The following is a 15,860-nucleotide window of genomic DNA, read 5'->3' on the forward strand; positions in this document are numbered from 1 at the left end:
AGCTACTTGAACAAAATATCTGCAGTTAGGTAACTTATGAAGAAAAAGCTTCACCTTGGTCCATGGCTCCAGAGGTTGGAAAGCAGCAGCAGCTGCCTGGCTTCTACAGAGGCCACGTGCTTCTCCTTGTATGAGGAAAATGTGGAAGGGGAAAGCAGATGTGTGCAAGAGGAAAAAGGGGGCCAAACCTCTGAGACAGCATGAGAGAAATTACTTGAGAAAACCATTAGCCATGACTGAGAACTCTTTCCTCAAGGCCAGCAGCCCCAGCAGCCCTACCAACTTCCAACACAGCAGTATTGAGAGTCAAGTTTCAACTTGAGCTCATGGTGGGACAAACCAAAGCATGATCAACACAGTTTTAAGAAATAGGCGCCATAGTTTGTCACTGTCACTCACATTAGGAGAAAGCACCAATGAAGAAAGAGCTGCCCAGAATGCTACCCACAGTGGCTCACAGACCCAGCTCTTAGCATTCTTAAAATCCTCAGAGAATAACCCCACCCAACTATGTCAGAACACAATTCATCCATGGTGAGTGTCCAGAGGGTGTGTTCTTTGCAATCTACTGTGCAGCCTCAATTTTGTTGGGTGCCCCTGTGAAATAGACCCAAGTCCGCAAATACACCTGGAAAGACTCCAGCTGTGAAATGTCAGCTAAAGTGTGCAACAGTTATTCACCAGGAATAAAATTAATACTGTGCTCCCCAAGAAAAGGGCCAACTATGTGGAACACTGACTCAGAAATAGTTACCCAGAAAGAAACAGAACGACATTGGCAATAAGAACATCATTTCCTCTTTGGTATCAGAAGTAACTCTGAATAGCTCACATTTAGTTGTTGGAGAATCAGAGAAGCAATTCCAGTGTTTCAATTATTACTTACAGAAAATGAGGGTAAATCTTTACAGCTTTTCAATGGCCAAATGACTTTTATTGATCATGTTATCAACCTTATATTCTGCAGAATACACATAAGAATAGGAGAAATATAGTGTACAAAATGGTGTAAAGAGAAGATACAGGGAGAAAGGTAATATATCTTGTCATCCAAAGCCAATAAGCCATCTTGTTTTACATTAACCTTGCTTGAGGTTATCTCTGAGGTTTTGACTTTGGGACATTAGTGGTCCAAAAGGGACTGTCTCTCTAGGGCTGCCCTACAACAGCAGACAATGAATGACCAACCCGTCAGAACACTGCTGATATGCAAGTCAATCCCTCCCCAGCAGAGAGCCCATACCCACCCTCTACCCGGCTTTCACATGCCAGTCCACACCTGCTCTGCCCTGACCACCTTGAGCCCCAGAGCCTACTGAAGTCACCAAGACTAGCCAATCTGAAACTTACCCCGCTCCACCTATTCCTTTCTGTGGAAAATGTAATAAAGGCTCCTGCTCATTCTGCCCTTAGGTCTCTCTGCCTGACTCCCAGGGTTACTCCTGTGGCCCTATGAGTCATGGTGTGGCCTCTCTTCTGCTGGGGACCCTAAGCACAACCTATCTTTCCACCACTAATCATCTGTTGACTTGTTGGCCCCACTGTACTTGAATACTACTAAAACCTGCTCTCCACTATATCTAGCCTCTCAATTTTGAGAAATTGAGAAAGTAAGTTTAACTATAAGTCAACTTCCCAGACAGCAAGATGGAAGCATGTACTGTGTGAAGTCCTGAGAATGTGTGAATACCGAAAAAGAAGGAAGGAAAGAGGGTGAGGAGAAAAAAGAACTCTATGACAAAGAGAACTCTTTATGGTTTTTGGGATGTGGCAAAATGCTACACTACAGGGAACTCAGACATAGCATGCAAGACACCCTGTGAGACAAAACACAATGTCCCCTTTATTGTAAACCAAATATTCTGCTTAAGGTTGCCAACAAAGGCAAAGTTACACAGCCAGACCATTGTCTGTCTCATATATTTTTTTCCTAGTAGGTTCCACCTGCACCTGTAGTTGAGAGAAATTAATGAATATTCAGATTTCCTGCCTGTGGTTAGCTAATCCTCTAGTGTTATGTATATTTTAATCAAAGCACAATTGTTATGGTTTATGTATAGGTGTCTCCCCAAAGCCTCATGCAGTCATGGGGCAGACTTCTGGGGTTTGTGATTGATTATTGTGGGTGTGGATGCTACACCTGCCCTGGGGCAGGTACTTCGCATCAAAATGTAAGGAGGGAAGAGAAGTTAGCTGCTTGAGCAGCTGCTACTCCTCCCTTTGCTGTCTTTGCCACCACGATGAAAGGTAGCTCTCTGCCATGTGTCACTGTGCCTTGGAGCCAGCTGAGTATGGACCTGAAACCTTTAGTAACCATGAGTTAAATAAACCTTTCCTTCCTTCATTTTGAGTGGTGAGTACTTGTACCAGCAATGAGAGAAGAGGACCTGAGACAGAATTTGGTACCAGAGAAGTGGGGTTGTTGCTGTAACTAAACTTGACCATGTGGATTACGAGCTTTTGGGAATGGCTTATGGGAAGAGATAGGAAAGGTTTGGAGATGTCGCCTACAACGGAAGTACTGAACAGCTTTGGCTGTTCAGTTTGGAAGATTCTGGTCAGAGCTCAGACCAGAAGGCTGATAGAAAGCCTACCTGTAAAGACCAGGCTGATGAGATTTCTTCTGGGAAGGACTGTATTGGCTGTTGGACTACAGCCAATATCTGTTTTGCCTTGGCAAAAAGTTTGTCTGCATTTTGCTGGTGTCCAGAGGCTTTGCCTGAGACCGATATTAAGCATGGTGGACTGACTAATCTTTCAAAAGACATTTCAAAGCAGCCAAATATTGGGGCAGTGGCATGGTTATTGTTGGGGGCTTTTAGCCAGATTTATGTTGAGACTCAAGACCGAAGAGCCCAGCAGAAGGATTTAAAATTTTGCGAGTTTTGGCTAGAAAGGAAGCTCCAATAAAGCTGTGGAATGCAAAGATGAAGGTGAAAGGATTGCCAAGAAGAAACAAAGAATAGAAAGGATGGCCTGAGGGCATCACGTGAGGCACCAGGTCTCCACCCTTTGCAGCTTCAGAATAGCAAAGGTCAGGGACTCTGCCTTGGGGGAAAGTTGCAGAGTGTCATGTTCCAGAATGGCAGCAGCCTCACCAGGTTCCAGAATGGCACAGGAAAGAATTTATTCCTTGGAATCAGGGTCAGAGTGCTCAGTGATCCAGGCACTTGACCCCTACAGCCAAGAAAGGAAAACCTGGCTGCTGTTCCAGCTGGCAGCAGACCGTGGCATCATTCACATAGCAATGGTTTTAAGCGTATTCAGAATGCAGGAGTTCTGAGGTTAAGAAAGCTTCCACCTAAATTTCAGAAGAAGCCTTGGGAGGCCAGGTGGTGTGCTCCTGGGTGGGCAGTGTGTAAAGCTGTAAATGAGAAGCCTAACCAGTGGAAACCCCAGAAGTTTGGAAAAGTCAGGAACATGGATCATCTAAGGGAAACTACAAAGAGGGAGCAAAGCCAGCATAAAAGAGAAGCCATGGAAGCTACCACCAAGAGTGCCATAGGGCAGGAGCCATGTAAGGCCTTTGGAGCTCATAACTCATTATAGATTGCTCCGGATGTTCCACATGGAACTGCGGGACTTAATGTGCGCCCTGCTGGATTTTGGACATGCATTGGTCCCAATGTTTTGTATTCGTCTGTTGTCTGTACATTTTGGAATAGTAATGTTTAGCATGTGCCACTGAATGTTGGAAGTGTTTAACTTTCCATTTGTACAGAGGCTTACAACTAGGAGTTTGCTTTGGATCTTGCAGGAGACTCAGGACTTGGACTTTTCAGCAATGCTGAAACTATGGGACTTTTGCAACTTTTAGAGATGGACTAGAATGTCTTTTACATAAAGGGGTGTGCATGAGTCTTTAGCGGTCCAGGGGCAGAATGTTACGGTTTATGTATAGGTGTCCCCTCAAAGCCTCATGCAGTCATGGGGCAGACTTCTAGAGATTGTGACTGATTATTGTGCATGTGGATGCTGCACCCGCCTTGGGGGCAGGTAATTTGCATTACAATGTAAGGAGGGAAGAGAAGCCAGTTAGCTGCCGGAGCTGCTGCTGCTCCTCCCTTTGTGGCTGCCATGAAAGGTTGCTCTCTGCCTTAGAGCTAGTTGAGTATGGACTGAAACCTCCAATAACTGTGGGCGAAATAAATCTTTCCTTCCTTCATTGTGCGTGTCAGGTATTTGTCCCAGCAACAAGAGAAGAGTAACTGACACAACCATTAATCATCACAAGTAGCTGGCAGAGTCGAGATTTATTAATTACACTTATGTAGCTTGTTCAGGAACCATTTCTAAAGCTCAGTGAGCACTTCCTAACATCCTGACAGTAAGTTATTTGCAAGGAGGGAGACCAGACTCCTGGAGGCCTGGAATTTTCTGAATAAAAAGGTGCCTTGCACTTTAGCAGTTGGCCTGGCAACTTCTGTCTCCAAGAGTTCTGTATGTGCTGCAAAGTATAGGTGGAGCTGACAGCATCTTGCAGACAAAAAATCCAACTTTAAAGGGATTCCTGCAATGCCCAAAGTACTCCAGGGTGTGCGGGATACCACCCACTGTGCTGAAGATGGGTCTAGCTCTCAGTCGTGAGTGGCTTTTCCTTGGAGAAGGAGTGGGCCTCGTAGGTATAAAATCATTTATTTGCCAAAGAGCAGAGTTAAACGGTCCCTTTAACTTAGGGAAGTGGGCAAAATTAAAATCATTTTTCAATTTTATCTTCTAGCATAAACCCTTCTAAACTCTGGATACTAGTGAAGAAATCAGTTTTATGTTATTCTAAACATCTAATACTCTTCTAAAAATTAGTATCCAACTAATATTCCCCAGTTTAAGTCTATCCATCTCACTGGTAAAAACATCACCTATGGGAAAAAAATCCAAATTTAAAAAATCCAAATTAAAAATAAGTATTACAAAAAACTACTAATATTAAAGGAAAGGTACCCTGTGTATATCTATTTAAAAAATTACATTCACTAACAATAATGCAAAAATATTTATTTTTAGAAATATGCAAATTGTTTTGGAAAAAATGTTAGATAAATTTTCTGGTGGTGCGTATAAATATGCCTTTGCATACACGTGAGTGGGTACACATGAACATATACTCATACAATCTCAAGTACTATACACCGCCAATCATGGCATTTATAAAATGTCTCCCTGCTTATGCATATAATATTCAAAGATGAAAATGTAAGCTTGCTGGTTCATCTTCATGTAAAAAACTTCATGAGCTAAAAATCCTGAGAAAAGTTTCATTGAGTTAATGGCTTTATAGATCATTTCTCCTGCTTTTCTAAAATTTGGGCTGTGAGATAGCTCAGCAGCATAAACCCCTGCCTGGCAAATGCAAGGTCCTGAGTTCGATCCCCTGGCACCAAGTTGATTAATTAATTAATTAAATTTGCATGATGGATTATGTTCCTTAAATAATATTTAAGTAAGCTAAAATACTGATATACTTAACCATGTATGTGTCTCATGTAAAATTTTATCATTTCATGGATAAAATCTCTGCCTCATTATCTCAACATGAGTTTGTTTTTAAATAAAAAGGCTGGTAGTTTAAGCCAAATGAAACCTTGAGTCCTCAATCCTCAAAGGTACAGCACAATACAATAAAATCCAAACACACAAGATTATAGCATGCTTAATCAGCACATTTAAAAAGTGAATCTTTTACATTTTGCTCAAGTTTTTAATCACTTCATCTCAAACTGTACTGCTAAACAATGTAATGCTTAATTAAAGCAACTGTAGGGGGAAAATACTTCATATAAGAACAAATAACAAATTTGCAGAAAGCTCCACAGAATGAAAAGATAATCCTTAGTCATTTTGACAGATCGTGTTGTTGTTACGAATTATGTCAGAATCCACCTATCTACCTTCAGAAAATATTTGTTAACAAAGAATTTTAAAGAAACTAATCCAAAACAATTGCAAGTTACACTAAATTGGTAAGCAATGGAAATTCTTGAAATAAAGTGATAATTTGCAATGCTGAGCACTGAGAAAGACTCAAACTTATGCCCAGTAAGGAGTCTGTTGTAATTTTATCTACTGTAAAGGGCTCCCTCCCTCTTCTTTTCCAACGGAAAAGGCAGCTTTCTTATCAGATCATTTAGTTTAGACATCCTTAGCAGAACCATCACAGCTAACAGGGTTATACATTATTTTGAAAATAAATGCAAAATATTAAATTGTATTTTAATGCTTTTTATATTAAAAATCCCTAACTTGTGCTATACAACATATGCTGTGCTTTAAATAGTTATGACAATTCTCATGAAATGTCTACCACACTTTATTGTAGAAGCAATATATACTGTCTAACATGTTATCTAGGGAATCGAACTCAGGACCTTGCACTTGTCAGGCAGGTACTGATGCTGCTGAGCTATCTCCCCGGCCCTGATTTGTCTTTCAAAACAGAGACAACTAGATACCAGAAAACCAAATGGGAATTCGTACAGTACTGCAGCTGTGGCAATCAACTGCTGAGAGCAGCACTTGCAGTTCAGGTGTTCTGGCCAGGTACTGTCAACACAAGGCTCCTAGCCTGATCCTATCCCCGACTCCCTGCGCAATCATGGCAATCCCTATCTCATCAAGCCTCCCTTTTCTCATCTAGTCAACAGGCTGACAGCACTGACCTCTTCTGTCTTGTAGTGATGACTTGAGGAATAATCCATGGAAAGCATTACTTAAAAGTACCACCATCTGACACACCTTAAATATTTGGAAAATGTTACCTATTATTATTTTTTGTTATCTATCATTATACATAAGTAATTTTTTCCATCTTAAAAAACAAAGAACTAATCTTTCTCATTTAATCTGAGATTAAACTGAGCTAAATCAATATAAAATTCTCCAGGTACAGATTAGTATAAAACTTTCCTGATTCCCTCAAAAGCCCAATGGCTGCTGTGTTGTTTTTGTTTTTTCTTTAAATCAGCTGCTGATTCTTTCCTATTAAAACTCAGGCTTGTAACTCCTGCTGTTGTCATCACTTTAAAAGTCTAAATGATTGGCTGATTTCCATTTCTTCAAAAATTCATTTTAATTTTGCATAGCTACTACCAACACCATTTTAAAGATGCCCAAAGACACTCTCAGACCTGAGACATGAACAACAGAAGAAAATGAGAAAAGGAATTTATAATACATAGGAAGAGCATAAAAATGTATGGCTTATAGAAATACATGGTCTATATATACCAGAAAAATGATTCTATGCATTATTCACAGAAATAGCTATAGAAATCATAACTATGTCTGCTGATATTTAACATGAGAAAGTACTTCATCATGGGGGATGGATATGATGAAAATATTGCATGTGTTGAACCCTCCTCAAAAAAAGTAGTTCATGAAAATACACCCAAGAGGTATCAGTTCTCTTTATTTCTGTCTTCAGTCAAGATAAATCTCACGTTACTTCTTCTGCATTTCTTCCATGGTTAACCACAGATGACCACTTCTGAAAGTCGAATGCTGCTTCTGGCAGGACACAGCCCGGCCTACAGCAGTCTGCATGGTATTTCTCACCATTGTGTCAGTGTTTGAGGAAGAGCCACTGGCATGTGACATGGACAAGACACACAGGAGTGTACAATATCAGGTTTTATCAGAAATGGCTCGTCAAGGAATAAAAGCCATGACTAATATTCGCTGGTGATTAAAATGATATTCTACTTGAAGGTTGTGATTTTTGTCTTTTCTGAAGACAGCTCTTACAATTTATGCATGTAACAAATATTACAACCACTTGAAAATTCTAAAGTATTTTAATTAACTGTGGTAAAGTATAAGAATAAACCTGGTAATTCTTTCAGATTACTTTCATTCCTGTGTAAGTTTTGGATTGGTTAGAAAAACTTAAAACATTTTTGTGATATGTCTGTCACAGTTCAAATTTTATTAAGTTAACAATTATTTATGTGTCAAGTATATATCAATCCCAAAAATTAAAGAATAATTAAGATACAGGTTTTGCCCTTGTAAAGGGCACTGTTTGGAATGATCACTATATGGAAAAGAAACAAAGGGCCAGGGAGATGGCTCAATGTAATAAGCACTTCCCTGGCACGTGCAAGGGTATGAGTTCAATCCCCGGTTCTGCCAAAAAAAATAAAAAGAAAAGAAAAAGACAAATGAGCAACTATACTCTGTTATAATGTATGTCACAACTAGAACTGATCATGCTGATATTCTTGTTATCAAGTACAAATACTTGTCTTAGTAAACTGATTTACTCAGGAAAATGTTACACATAGATTTGACAAACATAAATAATCTAGGCATTTAAAACCATACATGTAAGGACCAGCCAAATAGGTCAGCAGATTAAAGTACCTGTAAGCAGGCACAGGGGTCAGGGGTTCAATCCTCAGGCCTGCTGTGGTGACCCCATCCCTGGAGCATGCTGAGATGACAACTGAGACTGGGCATGGTGGCGCACACCTGTAATCTCAGCTCTTGGGAGGCTGTAAACAGGCGGATCACTACGAGTCTGATCTAGTAGTGAGACCCTGAACACCCTGTAGACCCTTCCCTAAAATATAATCAACCAATCAATAAAACCATATATATGGGCTGGGGAGATAGCTCAGTGGCATAAGCATCTGTCTGGCAAGCACAAGGTCCTGAGTTCAATTTCCAGTAATATATATATGATATATATATATGATATATATATATATATACATATATATATATCATATATATATATCACATAGATATAGATACAGAGATAGAGAATTTTAAGAAACTGCATTTTAAATTTTAACCATAAAAGAATGACATACACATATAGAGATGATTCAGCGAGGCTATGAAGCCCATTTCTTAGTGTCAAAACAAATACAATTTCTAACACACACGAGGAATCAGCAGAGATAACTCAAAAACACAAACTGAGTTAAAATTAATTTTAAAATAAAGTCAAATAGTTGATAAAGCTGTAAATACTCACTGTTATTTTACAATTTTAATTTTTAACCACAGGTAACATTTAATGTTTAGTCTGATCAGAGTTTTTTGTTTTGTTTTAATCTCTCACAATTTTCTTTTTAATATATAGACAATTCCCAGAAAATTGGCCAGCAAAAAAATAGCTGTTTCACATAAACACTGTTTCATTTATTTTTTTATTTTAAAAGAATTCTGTTCATATTTTTGTTTTAACCAATTTCAAAGACAAGTGAACTATGTTACTGAGGATTTCAGTGGAATTTTAAGGCAATGAAGGAATACAGTCTTTCTATCTGCATTAGGAATGCTGATGTACAACATGAACTAAGACACATCCACACATTCAGACACCTTCATCTATACTTGGAAACAACTGGCTATTTACAAAGCTTCTTTTACACAGAATTATGGCTGGCTCGCTCGCTCGCTCGCTCTCTCTCTCTCTCTCTCTCTCTCTCTCTCTTTCTCTCTCTCACACCCCCCCCACACACACACACTATTATTTGGCTCAAGGATTACACTATACTTCTCTGGGAAATTAACATCTTTAATTTCTTCTAAAAAGATTCAATAACTCTAACTTTGGTAAATTTATTTAAACAATGGCCTTGGAACTGCTGCTTTAGCTTTAAGTAGAAAAGCTTTAGCTTTTTTAACTAAAAATAAGGATGAGAAGATACTGAAGTCCTTGGGCCATCTGTGGGAGCTACAAAGCAGGCTGAATCAGTTCCCGTGGAACTGTGGATGGAGACTGGCAGCCACTACTTTCATGAATACAAACACGGGTGACGCCCAGGATGCCTGGGACCCCACACTCTAACGTTTCTAGCTTCAGAGGTTTGACTTTATGAGGATGTGCCTCCCTGGCCTCTGAAACCAATCTGATCTGCACCACAATTCTAACTTTACGGCTGCACATTTTATACCATCTACTGCTTCCAGAAATCCTCATCCACAAAAGGGGAGCATGAGAAAAGCATCCTTTCGGGCACTCTCTGCTGCTCCCTCTGAAAGTATGTGGGCCCTCCACACACACCTTTTGCACCACACACTCCCCCTCCATATATGCAACATATACTCACATATGCACCCCCACATACACACATGTACATGTATCACAGGCTACACACACTCACATGTACAGACCACACACACCACACAAACTCCTTATACATTAACTACACCGAACAATATTATATACACAACATACCATATGCACACTACACACAGAAACCACACATAAGAATACACACATACCACCTTCACACCACACACACACACACACACCACAGCACGACCTTTCCCATACAGCAGATACGGTGCACCAGCCAAGGGCTTCCAAAACCCACTAGGAACTCTTCTCCAACATGAAGATTTTCGAAGTAAAATTTCATTTCCAACAACTATTACTACTCAGATGATAAAGCTAATGCCACTCTTCCATTTAAAAAAATAAAATTAAGTTAAATAAAATTCTTTCCTAACTTTGACTTTTGGATAAACTCATTGTTATTGTGTCTGCCTACTCAACAGAATAAAGAATTTTAATAAGAATAAAACATTCTTAAAGAGAATATCATTTGCCTTAAACCAAAAAAAAATGTAGCAAATGAAACAATCTGTGAAATATCTGAATACTGCATGATAACAGTCTCCCTCATTCAAGGCTGACCAGGGTAGGGAGCCGCGGGGGACCAGGTAGTGATTTGACACTTTATTATTGCATGATTGACTGGCTTGCTTACTGTCTCTAAAACATTTTTGTAATTCCCACCTGGTTTGAAGATTTTTAAAAACTAAATTCACTGTCAGAATCCTAGGCCTCCCAAGAATAAAGGGCTCTTTCATGAACCACCTTCAAGTCACATGCGTTTTGCACACAATTAAAAAAAATCCTGCCTTGCAGATGTGTGCTACAACTTACACCTTCCATACCCGCTCTTCTGAGAATGCACTTGTGGGCCTCTGTACTTCACAATTTTATTTTATTTTATTTTATTTTATTTTATTATTTCATTTCATTTTATTTTATTTTATTTTTTTGTTCCTCGAATGCCTTCAGGGCACTTTTGGCCAGCTGGAGAGGTGTGAGGTTCGAACTCCAGCAACCTGAGGCTGACAGCTTTGTGGAAGCAGCCGCTTAAAGGCCTGAGCTAGGGCCAGGCCCCCTTCACAATTTTAAAAAGAAACCAGAAACCAGGAAGCAATGAGGTTGGAAACCATTGTCCCAGACTTCAGAGAACTCAGGGCTAGATTATCCAACCAGCTAAGCTTGGACCAATGAAGAACACACACTGATCTGCATGCACATAGACCCACCTCACATGGGCATGGACAAAAACAAGTATTCACCTTAAAAAAACATCTATTGAGGGGATTTTAGACAAGTGATAAGCAGAAGGAAAATAAAACAAATTCAAAACAAAACAAAACAAATTCAGATGAGGCGGGGGTGGACATGTTCATGAACACTTGGTGGTAGAGTGCTGCGAGAGCACATGCACAGGGCTCTGAGGGGCTGGACTCTCAGCACAGAGAAAATGAAACTAAATTACCTAGACGCAGCCTTTCCTACAAATAAGCACCATGGGCCTTTTTGGTTAAATCTGTTGAGTAATTTTCCCCCTGCAAGTACACACATATTAGGCTACCTTAAATAAACGTTAAGGGAAAGGATATATACTATGAAAATCCTCTTATTGAAAATAATGTATATATATTTTATTGAATAATGTTATAAAGAATGATGTTTATAGATCTAGAAATACTTTAAAATATTTTCAGTTATGTTACTGCAACATAAAGAGAAATAAAACTCTGACTATATTTTAAATCAACTAGGGTAGAGAGAAAAACCTTTCTTGGAGGAAAAAAATAAAACATAATTACTGACAGTATTACTTTCAAAAAATATGTACCCAACATCATGGGAGATCTGCACGCACGATAGCTTCAGGTGTGAAACAAATGAACCTCATAGGCTACTCTGAGTCTGTAATTTACACAGAAGATGGTGGCTTCACCCACATGGAAAAGTTCCAAACTGCTACCTTTTTTAATCACACTTGAAACTTAGTACAGCTTATAGCTTTTCTGTAATTCGATATCTAAAATCATCCATTTCCTATGAAAGACTAGCACTGAACACTAAAATGAATTCGGTAGACACTACTGTAACAGAGTACCCTCATGACTGTCTTCATGCTGGTTTTCTGTCCCATGATGCTGAGGTACAATAACCCAGGGTCATGTAACATAGGAAGTAGGTGAGACTGGAAATTCTCCAGCCAGGAGCGACCCCAGAGGGGCATCATGACCACAGGCTGCAAATGCAGGACATATGCAGGGCCACATACACAGAGAATCAAGAAAACCAGACGGGCCCATCATCTGTGCACCCAGGGACATAACATGGCTTCATGAAGCAAAGAACTGATGGTGAGAAATTGTTCTTTAATCTGAATAACACGCTTGCTAAAAAGTGCTCTTCCTGTTCATAAATACAGATGCACATTCGATTCAAACAAATCAAGGAAGAATAGTGCGATATTTTAAAATAAAACATCTCTTTCTGTTGAAAAGTCATTGACTTGCCCCAACAGCATCTGCTGACAAGAACAATGAATATATGTTAAGTGGTTTTTACTGATGTCCTCCTAGTAACTTCAAATAAACTCTAAGGTAAGTAACATTCATGGGACACCTACATGGGTCTTAATCCCAGTGCCACACACACACTCACACACACACACGCAAACATAAACCATCTGCATTGTAGTTAGATATCTGACAATATGACATATCATATAAGCACAATGTCTAGTTACAAAAAGTACACACTATGGCTTATTAAACCATTTTTCCAAAGAATGCGAAATTCAGAACACTGTAATTTTTTTTTTAAGTTTCCTAAGAAATTGAGATAATCCCATAGAATCATAGCAGGGCCAATACTACCCATGGAAACTGTTCTAAAACACTACAGAGCTATGCAAATATATTTAAACAGACCTGAAAGAGGAACCAGAAAATTGGCTCATTAGAAACTCATTGTTCCTATCAATGAAAGGCTTCCTGATCTTCAGAAGGTTCCTTCCTGGGCCCATCAGAGAGCAGATGGCTTAACACTTCCCAGGTGCCACCAGTACACCTGACATGGGTGCGTCCCTCCTGGTTGGACCTCTGGGCTGCCCATTTTCCAGCCTGAGGCTGCCTGAGAACAGCGGTCACTTCTACACCTCAGCACTACGCCTAACCAACAGGGATGAAAGAAGCAATGTACAACTAGAATGTACGAATATCTTCACTTCTTTCTGAAACCCACTAAGATTAAGATGGACCCATGAATGGATAGGTGACAGAAGAAATAAAAGACAGAAAAATGTTACTAATTGTAGAATTCAGTAACATACATTATATTATTGAGTTTGCTGCTCAGTCCTATTAACTTTTTGATACATTCAAAAAAAATGTTCATAATAAAATTTTGGATGAGAGATGGAATACAGAAGAGGAGGAAAGAGTCTGTCTCCCTTAAAGCATGAAGAGGCTCTCCTATGGACCCGACTCCACATTCTCAGTACTTCATCCATTCTTTTACTACTCACTGTTTAGCATTTTCAGATTTTTATGGAAGGAGGAATATGAAAAGTGTAACCAAAGTAAGAACTGCTACTTTATAATACAAAAGGAATTAAGTTAATATACATGGCTTGAGATATACAAATAAAACAACACAGACAGAAGTACAACATGCTTACCCTAGCAACGAACTTGCAGGCAAACTATAAAGATCTAGACAGCACTGTGAGCTACGCAGATAGTCTCAGTCTCTCAACCACTGACCTCTGCTGTGTTAGTGCAAAAGCAGTCACAAATCACCTGAATGATGTTGCTCTGTCCCAATAAAACTTTATTTATGGATACTGAGATAATCTGAATCTCATATGATATTCACAGGTCACAAAACAGTGTCCTACTTTGGATTTTACTCAATCACTTAAAAATACAATTGCTATTCTTAACAGGAGGCTGTGACAAAAAGCAAGGTTCAGGACCCAGCCTTGAACAGCCTCAGAATGCAGGAGCAGACAGGCTTGCACCAGGAAGTGCCTACCATTTGAGCCCGAGCATCATTAACCCTAATCTGTCCAGGGGCAGGTCAAACCCACCTCAACAGAGTCTGTTTAGGAGTATGCTGTTAATAGAGACGGTATCTAAAAACTGTAAAACCAACTGCCAGGCCTGTTAGTTTCCAGTATTACCTATAACACATTATGAAAAAATACCAGGCCGGGCACATGGAAGCTGAGTGATTCATAAATACCAGGCTGGTACAGCAGGGCTCTCCAATGCCCCCAATGTCTACATGTGGAAAGCGTGGTTCCAGCCAATGACACTAACTGGAATAGGACCTTGAGAAGGAAGCAGCAGAGAGGGAGCTGCTCCCTGGGCTTAGGCCCTGGATCCAGGAAGAGACCGGATCAGCCCCATTCTCTGTCTGGTTCCCAGATGCCATGAGGTGAGCACTTTCCTTACCACATCTCCCCATCATGGTTTTCTGCCTCATCATGGGGCCAGGGCCACAGGGCCAAACCACAAAGGATGATAGCCTTTGAAATCATGAGCCAGAAAAAGTCTTTCCTCCTTCATTTCCTGACCTGAGGGCCAGCACTCTCCAGGGTAATGCACAAGAAGGCCCAAAGGAAATAATCAGGTCAGTTTTCAAGTAGCTTTTTCCTTGAATGACCAAGCCAGAGACCAGGGGCAGCTGTAGCCAGCTGCAGGCAATTGGGGAGCACCAGAAGGAGACCTGGTGTTCTCACACCTGCCAAGATTCTAGGGGGAGGACATGAAGTGCATTATGAGCCCCTGTACACAATAGGAAGATCAGACCATCAGACCATTTTCCCTTCAATGACACTGACAAAGATGTTTCCTTCTCTTTTCCTCTTTCCCTTCCCCTCCACATCTTCCCTTCTGGACTGAGAAGAAGTGTTAGATAGACACTGTACTTAAGAATACATCCATGCTTACACCTGACTGCCCAAAGGACAAGCATTTCTTAAATTCATCAGTCTCTATTTTTCAAAGGTCTTATGCTAGTAATGTCTCACTCCCTGTGAGTCTGTCACCTTGCTTGGGGAAGGAAATTACTTACAGACCTCTTTTGAAGTGGAGGCCTGCATAAGTATGGTCATTTGTATGGCCCCAGTGACTCTGGAAGCTAACCTTCCAAAGAGCACCCCTCTCTGGACTTCCCTCCATGTCCATTGCCATCTGCCATATCCTTTTCATGCAACATGATCATAAAAAAATCCCTGCTGACATGAAGGGTTGTCCCTAGTTTGTCCCCATTCACTAAGACAGCAAAGTTTAAAAATTAAATGACGCTTTTTATATTTTTTAAAGACCTGGCTCCATACTCCTTACACAAAGGAAAATTATTCTCAAATTTCTAAAGTACAGTGGGTGAAACTAAAAGGGAGTAAATACAGTTGTGTACTAACTTTCGCTTCCAAATTCAAAATAGCCCAAGAAAAGCAGAACATATTATTTGAGCCTTAGAAAGACTGTTACTTGTGCTTAATGTCAAATCTTCATACAAAACAAACTTGTAATCAACCTGAAAATTTTAAATCAAGCCCTACTCTGTAGCACTAAATGTGGGAACTGGTGATATGATCTGTGCTGGTGAAGCAGTGTCTTGGAGGTCAACATCAGAACCATATAAGCTCTGAGCTGCTTCCCTGAACTGACAACATCAGGAAAGTGACAAGTTCAGGGACTACCTTATTCCTCACATTGAAAACGCTATGTTGCTATGGTGTAGGCCACAGTGAGTGAATAAAAACGACAGAACAGAAGAACCACAGAGATCT

General features: G+C 40.0%; 1 protein-coding gene across 3 annotated transcripts in view; it reads right to left on the reverse strand.

Annotated features, from left to right (window-relative positions):
- Dapk1 (death associated protein kinase 1) overlaps positions 1-15,860 on the reverse strand; it is a 210,393-nt gene that overhangs the window by 163,819 nt on the left and 30,714 nt on the right. The window lies entirely within an intron of this gene.

This window comes from Octodon degus, unplaced genomic scaffold (assembly GCF_000260255.1).
Source record: "Octodon degus isolate 3935 unplaced genomic scaffold, OctDeg1.0 scaffold00111, whole genome shotgun sequence".
In the NCBI taxonomy this organism is placed as follows: domain Eukaryota; kingdom Metazoa; phylum Chordata; class Mammalia; order Rodentia; family Octodontidae; genus Octodon; species Octodon degus.